A 15,950-nucleotide genomic window follows, 5' to 3' on the forward strand; every position below is an offset into this window, starting at 1 on the left:
TTCTCTCTTCCTGCAAGCCAGCTTTCTTTCTCCCCAGACCCTCGCAGAAAATGACCATCCAGAACCATATCACCTCCCAGATTCAGGAACACCAACCCACATGTTCCAGGGTTTCAAATTTAAATTCCAGACAAGATATGGTTTATTTTCTCAGCTTGGCTGAGGTGTTCACCCCTGTTCCAATTGTCTGTGATGAGAGAGGGTTAGGGTCACATATCATAAAATAATTATTGGGACTTATCACTTTGCGGATGCAGTTATCAGAAAAAAAAGTGTCACCCCAAAAGATGTTTACTCCAGGTATGATGAAAATATCATGTATTACTACCTTCACTTAGATCATATATGAAATAGTTCACTTAGTCACAGTGTTAGTAGAGTTAGAGAGTTAGTAAGTAAGGGGGTAGGAACAAGGGAACATGAAAAGTTCTTCTAAATTTCATTGAGAAGATTAAAGGGTGAGGACAGCCAAGCAAATTTGATATAAAAGTATAATGTGGATGACTTTGTCATACCATTTATTAAAATACATTATAAAGTTATAAAAATATAACAAATTACAACTAATACAACAATAGACTAGCAAACCACTATAACTGGGGGCTGTATTTGTAAAATTCCCAAATGCAAGGCCAGAAACATACATACCAGGGGTGTCAAAAAACTATACACACATGACTTGTATTCATCTTTTGTTATCAGTATATATTGAGCCATTACAATTTTAATACAGTTTTTTCCTTTCTTAAAATACATTTTTTGGTGCTGGCTGAGTGGCTCAGTTGGTTAAGAGTTAGCTTAAGAGTGTGAGCACTGAGCAACAGGGCTGCCAGTTCGATTCCCACATGGGCCAGTGACACTGTGCCTGAGCTGAGCTGCCGCTGAGCTGCCAACAGGTAGCAGGATGGCTCAGCTGGTGAGAGCATATGCTCCTAAGAAGACTGCCTGTTTGATGGTGGGCTACGCCTGCCCACAACTAAGACTGAACTCAGCACCTTGAGCTGAGCTGCCACCCAGATGGCTCAGTGGATAGACCATGCACTCTTAACAACAAGGCTGCTGGTTTGACTCCTGCATGAGATGGTGGCTATGCCCACCCACAACTAAGATTGAACACAGCACCTTGAGCTCAGAGGCCACAAGCTGTGTCGGGCAGCCAGATGGCGATTGACACCCTCCACAACTAAGATTGAAGAACAACAGCTTGGCTGGTCCCCCTCCCCAATTCCCAAGCACTGTTCCCCTTCCCCCATTCCCCAATTTAAAAAAAAATACATTTTTGGCATCCTCTGTATATACTTGTTATATAATAAGGGTATTGTTGCCCTTATTATAGAGGTAAAGAAAGAATTCAATAAAAAAAAAGTTTGGGTAATTTAGTAATAATTGGGGAGGGAAGATGGATCTTAATTTAACATTGTAAACCAACACAAATTCCAGATGAATAAAAGGTTGATTATAAACAAAAAAACACAAAAATAGAAGAAAAATAGAAGATGAGAGGACTTCCTAAGGATAAAAGAAAGTAAGAAATCTAAAAATCAATGCATTTGACTACATAAAATGAAGAACCTCTGTACTTCAAAACAAGAAACACCAAAACAGAATTAAGATGGAAATGGACAAATTGAGAAAAATGTTTTATAACAATGACAAAATTTTAATATCTAAATACATAAAATGTTCTTATAAATTAACTGGAAATAAGTGGGCAAAAGACACAGTCAATTCACAAGGGAAAAAAATAGAAAAATTTAACCAGTATATGTTTGAAAAAATGGTCAATGTTACTAATTAAATAAATAAACAAACAAATCAAAACATTAATTTGAATAACCATCATTTCTCCCCACTGGACTGGAACAGGTGTGCCTGTCTAGTAATACTCATACTCCATGTTGAAGGAAATAGGGTGAATTAGGTACACTGGTTGGCAGAATATTTCTGAAATAACTTGGCAATTTATAACAAGAGTTTTAACTCTGATAGGAACCTATCCTAAGAAAATAATCGTCAATGCACATGCCATTTATATTCAAGGATGTTCATTTCTATACTGATGACTGGAATAAAACAACTTAAAAGCCCAGCAATAGGGGCCGGCCAAGTGGCTCAGTTGGTTAAGAGTTAGCTTAAGAGCGCAAGCTCTGAGCAACAGGGCCGCTGGTTCGATTCCCACATAGGCCAGTGACACTGCGTCTGAGCTGAGTTGCCACTGAGCTGCCAACAGATGGCAGGATGGCTCAGCTGGTGAGAATATGTGCTCCTAACAACAGGACTGCCTGTTTGATGGTGGGCTACGCCCACCCACAACGAAGACTGAACTCAATACCTTGAGCTTAGAGGCCATGAGCTGCTGCCGGGCAGCCAGGTGGCCACTGGCACCCTCCACAACTAAGATTGAAGAACAACAATTTGGCTGGTCCCCTTCCCCAATTCCCTAACACTGTTCCCCACCCCAAATTCCCCAATTAAAAAAAAAACAGCCCAGCAATAAAGTTTTGATTAAACAAAGTATGGTTTATTCATATAGTAAAATATTATGCAGCCATTATAAAAGTGTTTTGAAAAAATGACCAAAGAAACTTTTTCACAGTACACTTTTAACAGCTTTATTGAGATAAAATTCAGATATTACAAAATTCATCCATTTAAAATCTAAATTCAATGGGTTTTTTAAGTATGTCCACAGACTTGTGCAGCAATAAATTTTAGAACATTTTCATCACCCTAAAAAGAAACCCTGAACCCATTAGGAGTCACTGCTCATTCCTTGTTCTTAACTGCCAGCTCTAGGCAACCACTAATCTACTTTCTGTCCCTATAGGTTTGCTTATTCTAAGTGTTCCATATCAATGGAATCTTACGGCTGGCATCTTTCACTTAGCATAATATTTTCAAGGTTCATCCATGTTACAGCATGAATCAGTACTTTTTATTGCTGAATAATATTCCATTGTATGGCTGTGCTACATTTTACTTATTTTTTTAATTTTTTTATTTTTTATTATTAGTTTCATGTGTACAGAACAAGGCAATAGTTATCCTTTTCACCTCTCACAAAGTAACAACCCCCCTCCCCCCATCCACTGCCCTCCCACCCCCGATATTATACGTATCTATTACAATTCCATTGACTCCACTCCCACACTCTACTCCATGTCCCGTGACTATATGTATACACAATTGTAGTTGACATACAATATTATTCAACATCAGCTTCAGAAATACAGTGCAGTGGTCAGGCCTCTACACTGTCTATGAAGTGGTCTCCGTAACAAGACATGAGTCCAACTGGCCCCCTAAAAAATATTTACAACATTATTGACTATATTCCCCAGACTGTCTTTTCTATCCCTGAAGCCATATTGTAGTTACAAATTTGTATTGTCTCATCCCTTCCCCTTCTCCTTCATCCCCACCCCCTTCCAACTAACAACCCTCAGTTTTTCCTCTGTGTCTCTGAGACTATTTCTGTTTGCTTTGCTCATTTATTCAGCTCTTTAGATTCCACATATAAATGAGATCATATGGTATTTGTCTTTCTCTGACTGACTTATTTCACTTAGCATAATGTTCTCTAGGTCCATCCATATCGTTGCAAATAGTATGATTTCCTTCTTCTTTATAGCTGAGTAATACTCCATTGTGTAAATGTACCAGAGTTTCTTAATCCAGTCATCTACTGATGGGCATTTCGGTTGTTTCCAAGTGTTGGCTATTGTGAATAGCGCTGCAATGAACATAGGGGTGCATATGTTTCTTCGAATTAGTGTCTTGGGTTTTTCTGGATAAATACCTAAGAGTGGAATAGCTGGGTCATAAGGTAGTTCCATTTCCAGTTTTTTGAGATGCCTCCATACTGATTTCCATAGTAGCTGCACCAGCCTGCAAACCCACCAACAGTGCACCAGGGTTCCCTTTTCCCCACAACCTCGCCAGCTTTTGTTGTTTGTTGATTTATTGATGATAGCCATTCTGACTGGAGTCAAGTGGTATCTCATTGTGGTTTTTATTTGCATCTCTCTAATGATTAGTGAGGTTGAGCATTTTTTCATATGCCTGTTAGCCATCTGTATGTCCTCTTTAGAGAAATGTCTCTTCATATCCTCTGCCCATTTTTTTTTTAAAGATTTTTATTGGTGAATTGGGGGGATGGGAACAGTGCTGGGGAATTGGGGGAAGGGGGACAGACAAGTTGCTGTCGTTTTGTTCTTCAGTCTAGTTGTGGAGGATGTTGCTTCACTGGCCCAAGTTGGCACCATCAGTGCGCTCTTCCCGGGTGAGGCAGATCAGTCGCCGGCTTCTGGACGGCCGCTCACTGCGGCTGCTGGCCGCTCACGCTGGCTGCTGGCTACACACGATAGCCCATGGCAACCCACTGCCACAGGGACTGCAGCCCACGCCATCGCCGGCGACTCACAGCAGCGCAGCTCCAGGTTGAGCCGTTGTTCAGCATCTTAGCTGTAGAGGGCAGTGTCACTGGCCCTCATATGTGGGATCCGAACCGGGGCCCTCTGGCATCCCAAGCCAGTTCTTAACCATCGTGCCACTCGGCCGGCCCCTCTGCCCATTTTTTAATTGGGTTGTTTGTTTTTTTTGGTGTTGAGTTGAATGAGTGTTTTATAAATTTTGGATATAAACCCCTTATCAGATATATCATTGGCAAATATCTTCTCCCATTCAGTAGGCTTCCTTTTTGTTTTGTTGATGGTTTCCTTTGCTGTAAAAAAACTTTTAAGTTTGATGTAATCCCATATGTTTATTTTTTCTTTTACTTCCCTTGCCCGCGGGAATGTATCAGTAAAAATATTGCTCAGAGTAATGTCTGCAAATTTAGACCCTATATTTTCTTCTAGGAGTTTTATGGTTTCAGGTCTTACATTTAAGTCTTTAATCCATTTTGAATTTGTTCTTGTATATAGATTAAGAAGGTGGTCCAGTTTCATTTTTTTTTTTGCATGTGCCACATTTTATTTATCCATTTATCTATTAATGGACAGTTGAGTTGTTTCCACTTTTTGGCTATTATGAATAAGGTTTTTATTAACATTTGTATACAAATTTTTGTGTGGGTATAAGTTTTCATTTCTCTTGGGTGTGTAGCTATAGAATTATTATATCATATGGTAACTCTATCCTTTATTGTTTGAGGAAATGCCAAACTGTTTTCTAACTCAGCTGTACCATTTTATATCCCCACCAGCAGTATATAAGTATTCCAATTTCTCTATATCTTTGTTAATACTTATTATTTGTGTTTTGGGTTATTTCCATCCCAGTGGGTATGAAGTGGTATCTCATTGGACTTTTATTTGCATTTTGCTGATGGTTAATGATGTTGAACATATTTTCATGTGCTTATTAACCATTTGTATATTTTCTTCAGAGAAATGTCTATTCAGATCCTTTGCCCATTTTAAAATTGGTTTATTTATCTTTATGTTATTGAATTATAAGAATTCTTTATATATTCTAAATAAGGGACTTCCCTTATCAGATACATGATTTGCAAATATTTTCTTCGATTCCCTGGGTTGTCGTTTCATTTTTTATTTTTTTTTTTGACGATATGATTTGCAGCACTAAAGTCTTTAATTTTGACTAAGGCAAATTTATTTATTTATTTATTTATTTTCTTTTTTCTTCCTTGTGCTTTTGGTGTTGTATCTAAGAAGGCTTTCTTTAACTCAAGGTCATGAAGACTTACTCCTAAGTTTTCTTCAGAGTTTTATAATTTTAGTTCTTAAATTTAGATTTATACATACGACCCATATTGAGTTAACTTTTGTGTATGCTATAAAAAAAGGGGTCCAGCTTCATTCTTTTGCATGTGGCTTTCCAGTTGTTCCAGAACCGTTTGTTGAAAAGACTGTTCTTTTCCCATTGAATTTTCTTGGCACCCTTGTTGAAAATCAATTGACCATAAGCGTGAGGGTTTATTTTGGTCTCTCAGTTTTATTCCACTGATCTATACATCTGTCTTTATGCCAATACCACATTCTCTTGATTATGTAGTTTTTTATTGAAATCAGGAAGTATTGAGTCCTTCAAATCTGTTCTTTTCCAAGATGGTTCTAGCTAGTTTGGACTTCTTGTATTCGCATATAAATTTTAGAACCAATGTGTTAATTTCTGCAAAAAAAAAGCCAGCTGGGATTCTGGTAGGGATTACATTCAATCTGTAGATCAGTTTGGAGAATGTAGCCATCTTAACAATGATAAGTCTTCTGATCCATAAACATGGGATATCTTTCCATTTATTTGTCTCCTTTAATTTCTTTCAAAAATATTTTGTAGTTTTCAGAGTACAAATCTTGAACTTATTTTGTTAAATTTATCCCTAAGTATTTTATTCTTCTTGATGCTATTATAAATGGAATTATTTCTTAATTTTATTTTCATATTGTTTATTGCTGGGATATAGAATTGTAGGTGATTTTTATACACTGAACTCATGTCTTTCAACCTTGCTGAACTTGTTTATTAGTTCTCATAGTCATTTTGTGGATTCCTTAAGATTTTTCTATGTACAAGATCATGTGCTCAGAGTTTTACTGTTTCCCACAATACAGATGTATCAATAAATCAGTATATTAATAGTATTTCAATTTTAAAAAGATCAAATACTAAGAGAAAATAGGCCAAAATGACAATATTGATTTCCATGGGTGTTGATATAGCTTTTGGTGGGGTTTCTTTAGCCTTTTCAAAATTTCACAAATTAGTTGTAGTTAACATGTTTTTAAACATGCTATAAAGTTGTATAATTTCTAAGTATTTTTGAGCACCTACGACATGCCATGACTTAGAAATTGTGAGGTAGTCCAAAGATGCACAAGACAGCTCCTTCCTCCCAAGGAAGTGCTAATAAACATTAGAAGACAACATAAATAAAGTGCTAGGATGAAAAGAATTCATGCATAATCAGAGTTAGTACGACAGGTCATCACAGTGGGCCTCATGGGGGAGGTGAGCCTGATAGAGTGGGTAGCATTAGATACGGAAGAGTCAGGGAACAGTCAAAGTAGAAGGTCACAGGTGCCCAAATCTAATGGAAGGATGGTCATGATGGGGGGAGGTGCAGGGAGGTGCCACCTGGATCCATCCATCAGGGTTACAGGACAGTGAAACCAAGCGAAGGGCCCTGAATTTAAATGTCTCCACTGTTGTCCTTGATGAGGTGGAGGTGGGAAGCTAATGTGAAGAAAATTCCATTTGAGAGAGAGAGAGATGTCAGGCACAAACAACAGAATCAATTGGGGTAGAGCACTGACACTGAGATGGCAGCTAGTGGAATGGGCCTAAAGTAGATTGGTGGCAGTGAGGGGCATGGAGTTCAAGAAATAGTCTGCAATGTGATTCACTTATATGTGGAATCTAAAGAACAAAATAAACAAACAAAACAGAAACAAACTCATAGATACAGAGAACATTTTGATAGTTGCCAGATGGGAGGGGGCTGGGAGTAGGTGGAAAAGGGGAAGGGATTAAGAAGTACAAATTGATTGTTGCACAGTAGTCATGGGGATGTAGGGTATAACATAAGGAATGTAGTCAATAATATTTTAATAACTATGTATGGTGTCAGATAAGTATTAGTTTTATTGGGGTGATAGGAGGGAGTAGAGTGAAAAAGGGGAAGGAATTAAGAAGTACAAATTGGTTGCTACAAAGTAGTCATGGGGATGGAAGATACAGCATAAGGAATACAGTCAATAATATTGTAATGACGATGTGTAGTGCTGGGTGGGCACTAGACTAGTCAGGGTGATCATTGCTTAAATTATATAAATATCTAACCACTATGCTGCACACCTGAAATTAATATAAAATCATATTGAACGTCAACTGTAATTGAAAATTTAAAAAGGGGGTGGGGAGTGAAGGGGAATAAAAGGTGCAAAGTCCCAGGTATAAAACAAGTAAGTCATGGTGATGTAATGTACAGCATAGGGAATATAGTCAGTAATATTGTGATAGTGTGGTACAGTGTCAGATGGTTGCTGGATTTATCTTGGTGGTCACTTCTTTATGTATATAAATGTTGAGTAACTGTGGTGTAACCCTTAAGCTAATATAATATTGTATGTTACCTATATTTTAATAAAAATCTTTAAAAAATAATGTTGCAACAACTATGGATAGTGCTAGGTGGGTACCACACTAATCAGAGGACCACTGCATAAATTATATAAATGTCTAACCACTGTGCTGTACACCTGAAACTAATGTAAAATAATATTGAATGTTAACTCTAACTAAAAAAAAAAAATAAATATTTTTTTTGAAGTAAAAAAAAAAGAAAGTCTGAATTATGTTGAGGGAGACTTACAATCAACTGTGTGACTTGGGCAGTTTCTGATGCTGCCATGGCCTGAGTTATCCCCTCTGAAAAATCAAGCGTGTATCTGTTAGGAATGCTTTCAGCTGCAAGTAACAAAATACTTGGCAAGCAGTGGCTTAAGCAATAAAGATATTAATTATCCCACATAATGAGAAATCCAGAGGTAGGCTGATTTGGGTTTGGTGCAGCAGCCCAGTGACATCATCAAAGGTGCCAATTTCTTTTTGTTGTTCTGCTCTGCATTTCCTGATGGGCAGGCTTGCCACCTCAGAGCCACACCTGATGGTGCAGTTCTAGGAACCACACCTGTGCTCAGGGAAGGAAACTGGCAGAAGGCTGAAAGACAGCACCAGCCTCATGTGCACGTTTTACCAGGAAATTGAAGCTTCTTCAGAGCCTTTCAGGAAATACACTTTGTTTCATTGGCCATGACTAAGTCACATGTCCCCCTCTAGCTGGAGGAGCATCTGGGAGAGTGGCAAGCAGAATTGTCATGACTGGCTCAGGCCTATCATGCTCCATTGCCTGAGCAAATTGCTGTCCAGAATGAAATTAGAATTCTGTTATTTGGGAGATTAGGAAGACAATTCACTGGACGAGGCTCCTCGCCACGCCCACAGACTGTGGAATTCTCTCATTTCCCCGTCATGGCTCCCTCTCACCTCCTCCTGCTCTTCTGCTCTGTATCTGCTCTCACCCACTTGCTGCCACTGCCTCTTCCTTCCCCACGTGGCCTGTGTAGAAAACAGCTGCCCTCTCGGACTCTGTCTCTCTGTTTCACTGAACTTAAAGTCAATCCAGTCAAACAACTCTTCTTTCATCGGCATCAGTCAAACTGATTTTCCCAATGTGACTAGTCTTTTGTTAGGTCAAAACCTGACAAGTGGTTACGGATCCACATGTGGAAAGCACAGCCTCTGTGTGTCCCTCCGCTTGTATCCTGGCTCTGCTTCAGGGCTTTTCTGACAAATATTTACTTTTCCTTCCTGAAATTTCTCCTTCTCATGTACCAGCTGAACATGTGAACCCTTCAAGGGTGAGGTGCAGGAAGAGAGCCTGGCCTTGCCTTCCTTCTCCCCAGAGGCCTGCTCCCCTGGGTGACAGTCACCACAGACCCCATATCTTCAGCCATGGGCCACAGAGATAACAGAAGTGGCTCAGGCTGTATGTCACCTATTTAGGGCCCCAGTCATTGTAACCACCAATTAGGGCACTGAGGCTGATGACTATCACAAGGAGGGGCTGTCTACTTCGCCAGGAGCCATCCAAGTTCCAGAGTTCAGAGGTGCTTCATACATTAGTTTTGCTCTGTACCCAGGCCCAGGCTAGAGCCACATGCAAGCCAGCCAGGCTCCCAGAGAGAGAATTTGTGATCAAGATTCCTAGCTGTAACTCGCTGCACATCAAACCCAAACATGCTCAATCAGCCCCTACTGCCACCACCCGTAGTTCTGTGATAGTGCAGCATTTTGATTCAGTTGTTTCTGCTATCCTCGATTTCACGCCTCAGAGTTACACAGGTCAATATCCTGTGCCTTCAGTCATTTTTATATCATCTACACTACTTTTTCCATTTCCTCCTAGTACCTTCATATTTGTAATGGACTGCTTTTCTTGCTTCAAACCCTTTTTAAAATAAATCTTTAGATCACTATCCTTCATGGAAAATAAACATCATCTTTCCTAAATAGAAAGTAACCATATAAATAAATTCAGTGAGAACAAGACAATGGCTGCCTGATGCTGCCTGATACACAGTATTTGGGTAGAGCGAGTAGAAAGCCTGCGAAGTATTGAGAAGATGGAAAGAGATGCCAGCTTCTTGACTGCAATGAGGACCCAGGAGTGAGGTGTGGAGACAGGGGCTCAATTTTGTGGCTCTGTCAGAGGTGTCTGGGTCTGGGTTTGATTCAAATGAAAGATAACTAGAAAAGAGATCAGACAGATACTCACAATCTAGCATTTTCTGTTTTGCCTCTCATTGATGCTCTCTTCTAATGTATTGAACTCCTCGTGATGCCTGGTACCTTAAGCTTTGAATTTCCTGGTGTTCTGGGAAGATGGGGAGTAGGGATGGGGCACCTTTTTGACCTGGCAGGAAGAAGTACCTATCCCTGTTTACTTTGGAGCCAATTCCAGGATGCTTGGGCCAAAAGTGGAGAGGAAAAAATGTATGGCAACACTATCATGTCCCCCAGGTGCTGCACCTATGTATTCGGTCCGACTGCAAGTCCCATGGTTTTCCGAAGGCCAAGAGTGAGCCAGGGATGTCAGGGGAGGAGGGAGCATAATTGATGAGGTTTTCCACGAAGGTGATAAAAGAGAGGAAAGGAAGTTTCTAAAGTGGGTGAAAGCATGTCAGTTAAGTTACAATACTAAGAATTGTGCACATGCCTACAATTAAGACAGAAATTACAATGAAACCAAAGAGATAGCTTCAAAACTCACCTTTTGCTCTCTTGAGTCCTTCAAGGCAGGGTGGCTTTTAATGCCCATGACTATGGGTCAAGAAGAGACTCTGTGAGAAAGTGCTGCCTGGGAAGCTCTCACAATTGAGGCATGAGGACGTGGAGCAGGAAGCAATATCGGGGAAGTACTGAGGGCCTGGAAGTCCTGAGGTCTTGCTTCAGACTTAGCCAGGTATAGGTCTAACCTTTGCCCTGTCATTTACTAGCTGTGTGACCTTTGGAAACTTACATAATCTCTCTAGCTTCATCAATAAAATGAGGCTGATAATGTCTATCTTGTAGGGTTGTTGCAAGGATTAAATAAAAATGCATATGTCGAACACCAATATAGTGCCTGGCATAGATGAGATACTCAATTATTAACAGTATTTATTATTATTATTATTATTATTATTATTATTATTATTATTATTCTCAGTTGCCTTAGATTTGTCGGACAAGGTGAAACTAAACCAGTCTTATTTTCTAAATAAAACAACGAAGGAACAAATAAAGAGAAGCCAAGAGCAATTTGTTCAGTGACAAAGAGAAAAAAAAACAAACCCAGAAAAAAATATCCACCTCCGGCCCAAGGCAGCTAAGAGGACAAAGGCACATTCCAGGGGCCCCACCCCTGACACCAAAGATGGCTTCATGGGTTAAAAAAGAAAAAGAAACCTTTCAGGAGTGGTAAAGATTAGAGTGGGGATTGTGTTTCAAAAACATCACTCTTGGTTAACAAGGAAAAAAAATTAAAGTATTTGTATTTAGGAGGAAAAAATAGCTAGTTTTATAATCTGCCATTTAGAAAATCAAATCTATATAAAGGCAGAAAGCTGTGAGCTGAGGCAAAAATGAGGTTTCTCGGCGACAGCTTCATTTGTAAGTTTTGTGCGGCTCTTGAAGGTCACTCATTCCAGGGACTACATCCCACTTCGCAGACAGAAGACGAATATGCAGTCCCTTCCCTGGAGCAGGTTATACAAGGAAACGATAAATGTGAGAGGCAGCAGCACTCCTTAAGAGGTCTAAATTGAATTGCATTGACTTTTTACAAAGCCGCAAATTGCTTATATTATTCAAGTGCCTGAGTGTTTGCTTTTTGATGAGCTTGATACAAAGATACCTTGAAGTTCGACAGTGGTGTGGGTGGCCCAATTTAAACTGTCAGCGGTGGGCCTGGGGGCAAAGCAGAGGGCTTGGGCCTCCTGGGTTTACCCTGCTTTTCCCCCTACCAAGGCCAAGGGCAGCCAAGAAGAGGTTGTGCTACAAGATGATCCTACAAGATGATCCTAAAACAGCAAGTTCTTATGAGGATGGGTCCATTCCACCACTAAAACTTGGCTACAGCCTAGCTCCCTTGTGAGGGTCAAATGAAATAACGAATGTAGAAATCAAGCACTTTCCAGACTTAGGGACAAGAAAGAGGGAAGAAAATAAGAGAGGAACAGGAATTCTAGCCAAACAGCTTGCGTGTCTGAAGATTTGTTCAAAAGCCGGTGTGTGTGTGTGTGTGTGTGTGTGTGTGTGTGTGTGTGTGTGTGTGTGTGTGTGTGTTTTAGAGAAGAAGCTGGGAAATAAGACAGTCAAATTCAATGTTGGGCTAACTGTATTTCAGGTGAGGCTGCACATAAGAACCATCTGGGAAGCTTTCTGAAGCTTTCCAGCCCTTCTCTAGTCATTAAATCAGAATCTCTGTTAGGGAGTGGGGTGCTCCAGGCATCAAAATTCCTATCCTTTTTACATGATTCTAATAAGCATGGGATTTCAAACCACTAGACTAATTGAGTAAGGAGCAAAAAAGAGGACATGGTTTGTCCCATTTAAGAAAGTTGGTGTCCCTGGGTTTTATTGAAGCAACGACTATCATGTCGGGGTGGGTGTGGCCCCATGAATGAGTGGTACCAATAATGTCATCCCCCATACCACTGAGACCGGAGGAGCCAGGGCATCAAAGGAGAACCAAGCTGGAAAGACATCTGCTGCTAGAGGCTGGAGAGGGGACACTTTTGATTTGTTCCTGGGGTGCCAGGTTCTAGGAAGACCTGTGGCACACAGAGCTGGCCCTCAGCGGGGATCCTGCAATTTGCATGGGCTCAGCATGCACTAGGGGTGACAGACAGCTCTGTTCATGCCATTTCTAGCTGCTTCTCCAGGGATTTAGTGCAAGTACCTCCTTCCGGCTGCAAGGAGCAGTAGCCATACCCACATCCTGCCAGATTCAATCCAGGTGTCCCAGGCCTGGAATCACTCTTATGCTAGCTGCTTTGAAGGCCTCTGCCTTCATTAGCTTCCTTCTGGGAATTCTTTACATCCCAAGGTGGGATGTGGGAAAGAGCTGTGGAGAATCCACTTTGTGAAGGTGTTTACACTACATAATCTGTTTTGTCCACCGAGACGATGCGTTTTCGTGGTGGAATGGACCCATCCTCATAGGACGGTGTTCTTTTAGCTGATGGTAGCTATCTTTCCCTCTCACCTTCTCCCCATCTCTCATATGCAGACACGCATATAGATGTCAGTAGATAAAACCCAAGATACAGTCCTCCAAGGATACTTGTATCAGACTGAAAAACCTTTCTCAGGGGTTTCACCTAAAATTTTGAATCTTTAATGGTGGGATTCCAGACACTGTGCAGGAAATATTTTATTTATATGGAAGAACTGCTCTTTAAATAAAGAACAGAGAATTTTCCAGTATTCTAAGAGGACAGCTCTGAATGGAACTAGATCCCAAGCCTAGAAGTGTCTGACACTTGATGAAATGTTTCCTCCTCCCCTGTGGGAGAAGCAAAAGGTCTTCCTATTGGTCTTACCTTGTATCCACATATAAAGTGTACTAACAATCACTATTTTAGTACATTGCTTTGTAATTCCCAAAGTGCCTTGATAGCATTTGATCCCACAAATACATACTATTGGTCCAAGTTTACAGTTGAAGAAACTGAGCCCCAGAGGGGTTACATATCCTGCCCAAATAGCACAGCTGGTAAGTAGCTAAATTCTTATTCAAGGCCCGACCTCGATGAACCCACGTCAAATATCAGTGAGGTCCAGGCCCGGCATGGTTTCTAAGGCCAGCACCAGGGTGGTGGCAGGCCTGGCACAAGGGTACACAGTAGCTTGCCCAAGAGTCCCCATGGATTCATTCATTCAAAAGTATTCATTGAGCCTGTGATATGTACCATCACTAATAGATGGACGGACAGGCAGGCCCACTCCTGCCTCCATGGGGCCTACGTACAGGGGAGAGCTGTTCCCAGGGACATGGTCCCATCAACAGCAAATCCTCAATAGTGGGCCTGGCCCTCTGAAATTGGCGCCGGTGCCTCCCCTAGCTCATTCCATGCTTACCACCAAGTCCTAGGACCTGAGTGTGAAAGAGATCTGTGATTTAATAAAAATCACACAGGCTGCAATGTTTGGGATTTCTGTCGCCTCTCTCTGGCTGTGTGCTTATTAAAAATGCTGAGAAATATTAGTACTTAAGGCAGCAATCCATCCCTAATAGAGAAGTGCCAGGCACTGTGTGAGCTTAGAGGGTCCTTTGGGGACAGATCTGCTTTGGAACATGACATGAAGACTTCTGGAGATGGATGGATGGGTGGATGGATGGATGGATGGATGGATGGATGGATGATGAATGACAGTTCATCAGATGGATGGCAAAGTGTAGGTAGATTCAAGAAGAGAGAACAAGGGAAATAGGTAACAATGGATGGATGGCAGCTAAATAATAGACACATGATAGTTCAATAATATTCCAGGCAGCCCAATTCACCTACCATCCCCCCAGCTCAGTCTGCTGTTCTCATCCCTGGGCCTTTGCACAGGGTTAGTGTACCTTCTGCAAACTCAGTGCCCCACACCTGCCCTTTAATGGCAGGGTACCCCCACACATCTGAACCCCGGAGGCCTTTTCTGACCTTGCCTGGCAGGGGAAGACGAGACCTCCTCTGTAACCAGGCTGAGTACTCACTTACAGCGTTGTTGGAGATTATCTGTGGATGTGTCTGCCTCATCTGCTAGGCTGTGAGCCTTGAGGGTAGGGCTGTGGTCTGTTGCCCATGTGTCCCCAGCCCTTAGCACAGCCAGAGTTTATTAAGTGAACTCACTTCATTATACAGGTGCCCACGAGTCTGTACATGGGGAGACAGACAGCAGGGTGGGTTTCTGCCTGGAGGCCCCTGCCCAGAGTTTCTCTGGCATGCTGGCCATGCCCTCCCTGGGCCTGCAGAGCTGACTGATGCTGCCAGGTGAGGATTTGCCAAGTGCCTTGCCTTGTGGATGATTGTGGAGGGCCCCAGTGATTGCGCGGCAGGCCCCAGGTGCAGCCTCAGCAGGGAGGCCAGTGCAATGAGACCTCATACCCATCTCTCGCTAGCGCTAACAAAGACAAATTGGCAGAAAGTGTGCTGAAGTGCTTTGCCTGTTAAGTGTTAAGTAGCAGACTGATTGTTCCCAAGTTGACAAGTGACAGGGAATGAGGCGGCAGGTGCTTCTGACAGCCCCCTTGACAGCCCTCCTGAGGTAGATCAGGTAGGAGGGACCAGGGCTCCGTGTGGGCAGGGGTTCTCTGACTAAGAGACCCTCACCTCCCAACACAGGGAGATTCCTGTCTTGATCAAGGCTGGCCCTTGGCCCAGGCGCTTTTATCATGGTTCCTTTCTTGAGAAAAAAGTAAGACCCCTCGGCTCTGTGACCCATTTCCAGGCTTTCCTTAAAGCCACAGCTCCCAGGCCCAGAACCACCATAATGAGGGCCCCACCACGTGAAAATGAAGCTAAGACTTTTATTAGGGAGTTAAGTGTGCAGCATTATTGATGGGGAGTGAGACTCCTTGAGCTGGGCGTGGGAGGAGTTGAGGACTCATTTAGCTCAAGCCCCCGCCTCTGGACAGTTATTGCAATGACACCTCACCCACAGTGCCAAGTTCTCAGTTTCCCAGTTCCTTCAGCACCTGCTGGAGTCCTGTAGTCAATTACATAGACTCACACCAGCACTTCCAGTTGACTCCACAAGGAATATTTTCTTGATCAACACAATAGGTTTGAATGAAGTTTTACCTGAAGTTCATTATATGTGAAACAGATCAATTAAAGAAGGGAAGGGGTCCAGAGAGCCACCTGTTCTGTATCTCCCCACATTCCACATGG

The sequence above is a fragment of the Hipposideros armiger genome, unplaced genomic scaffold, assembly GCF_001890085.2.
Source record: "Hipposideros armiger isolate ML-2016 unplaced genomic scaffold, ASM189008v1 scaffold_833, whole genome shotgun sequence".
Classification (NCBI taxonomy): Eukaryota; Metazoa; Chordata; class Mammalia; order Chiroptera; family Hipposideridae; genus Hipposideros; species Hipposideros armiger.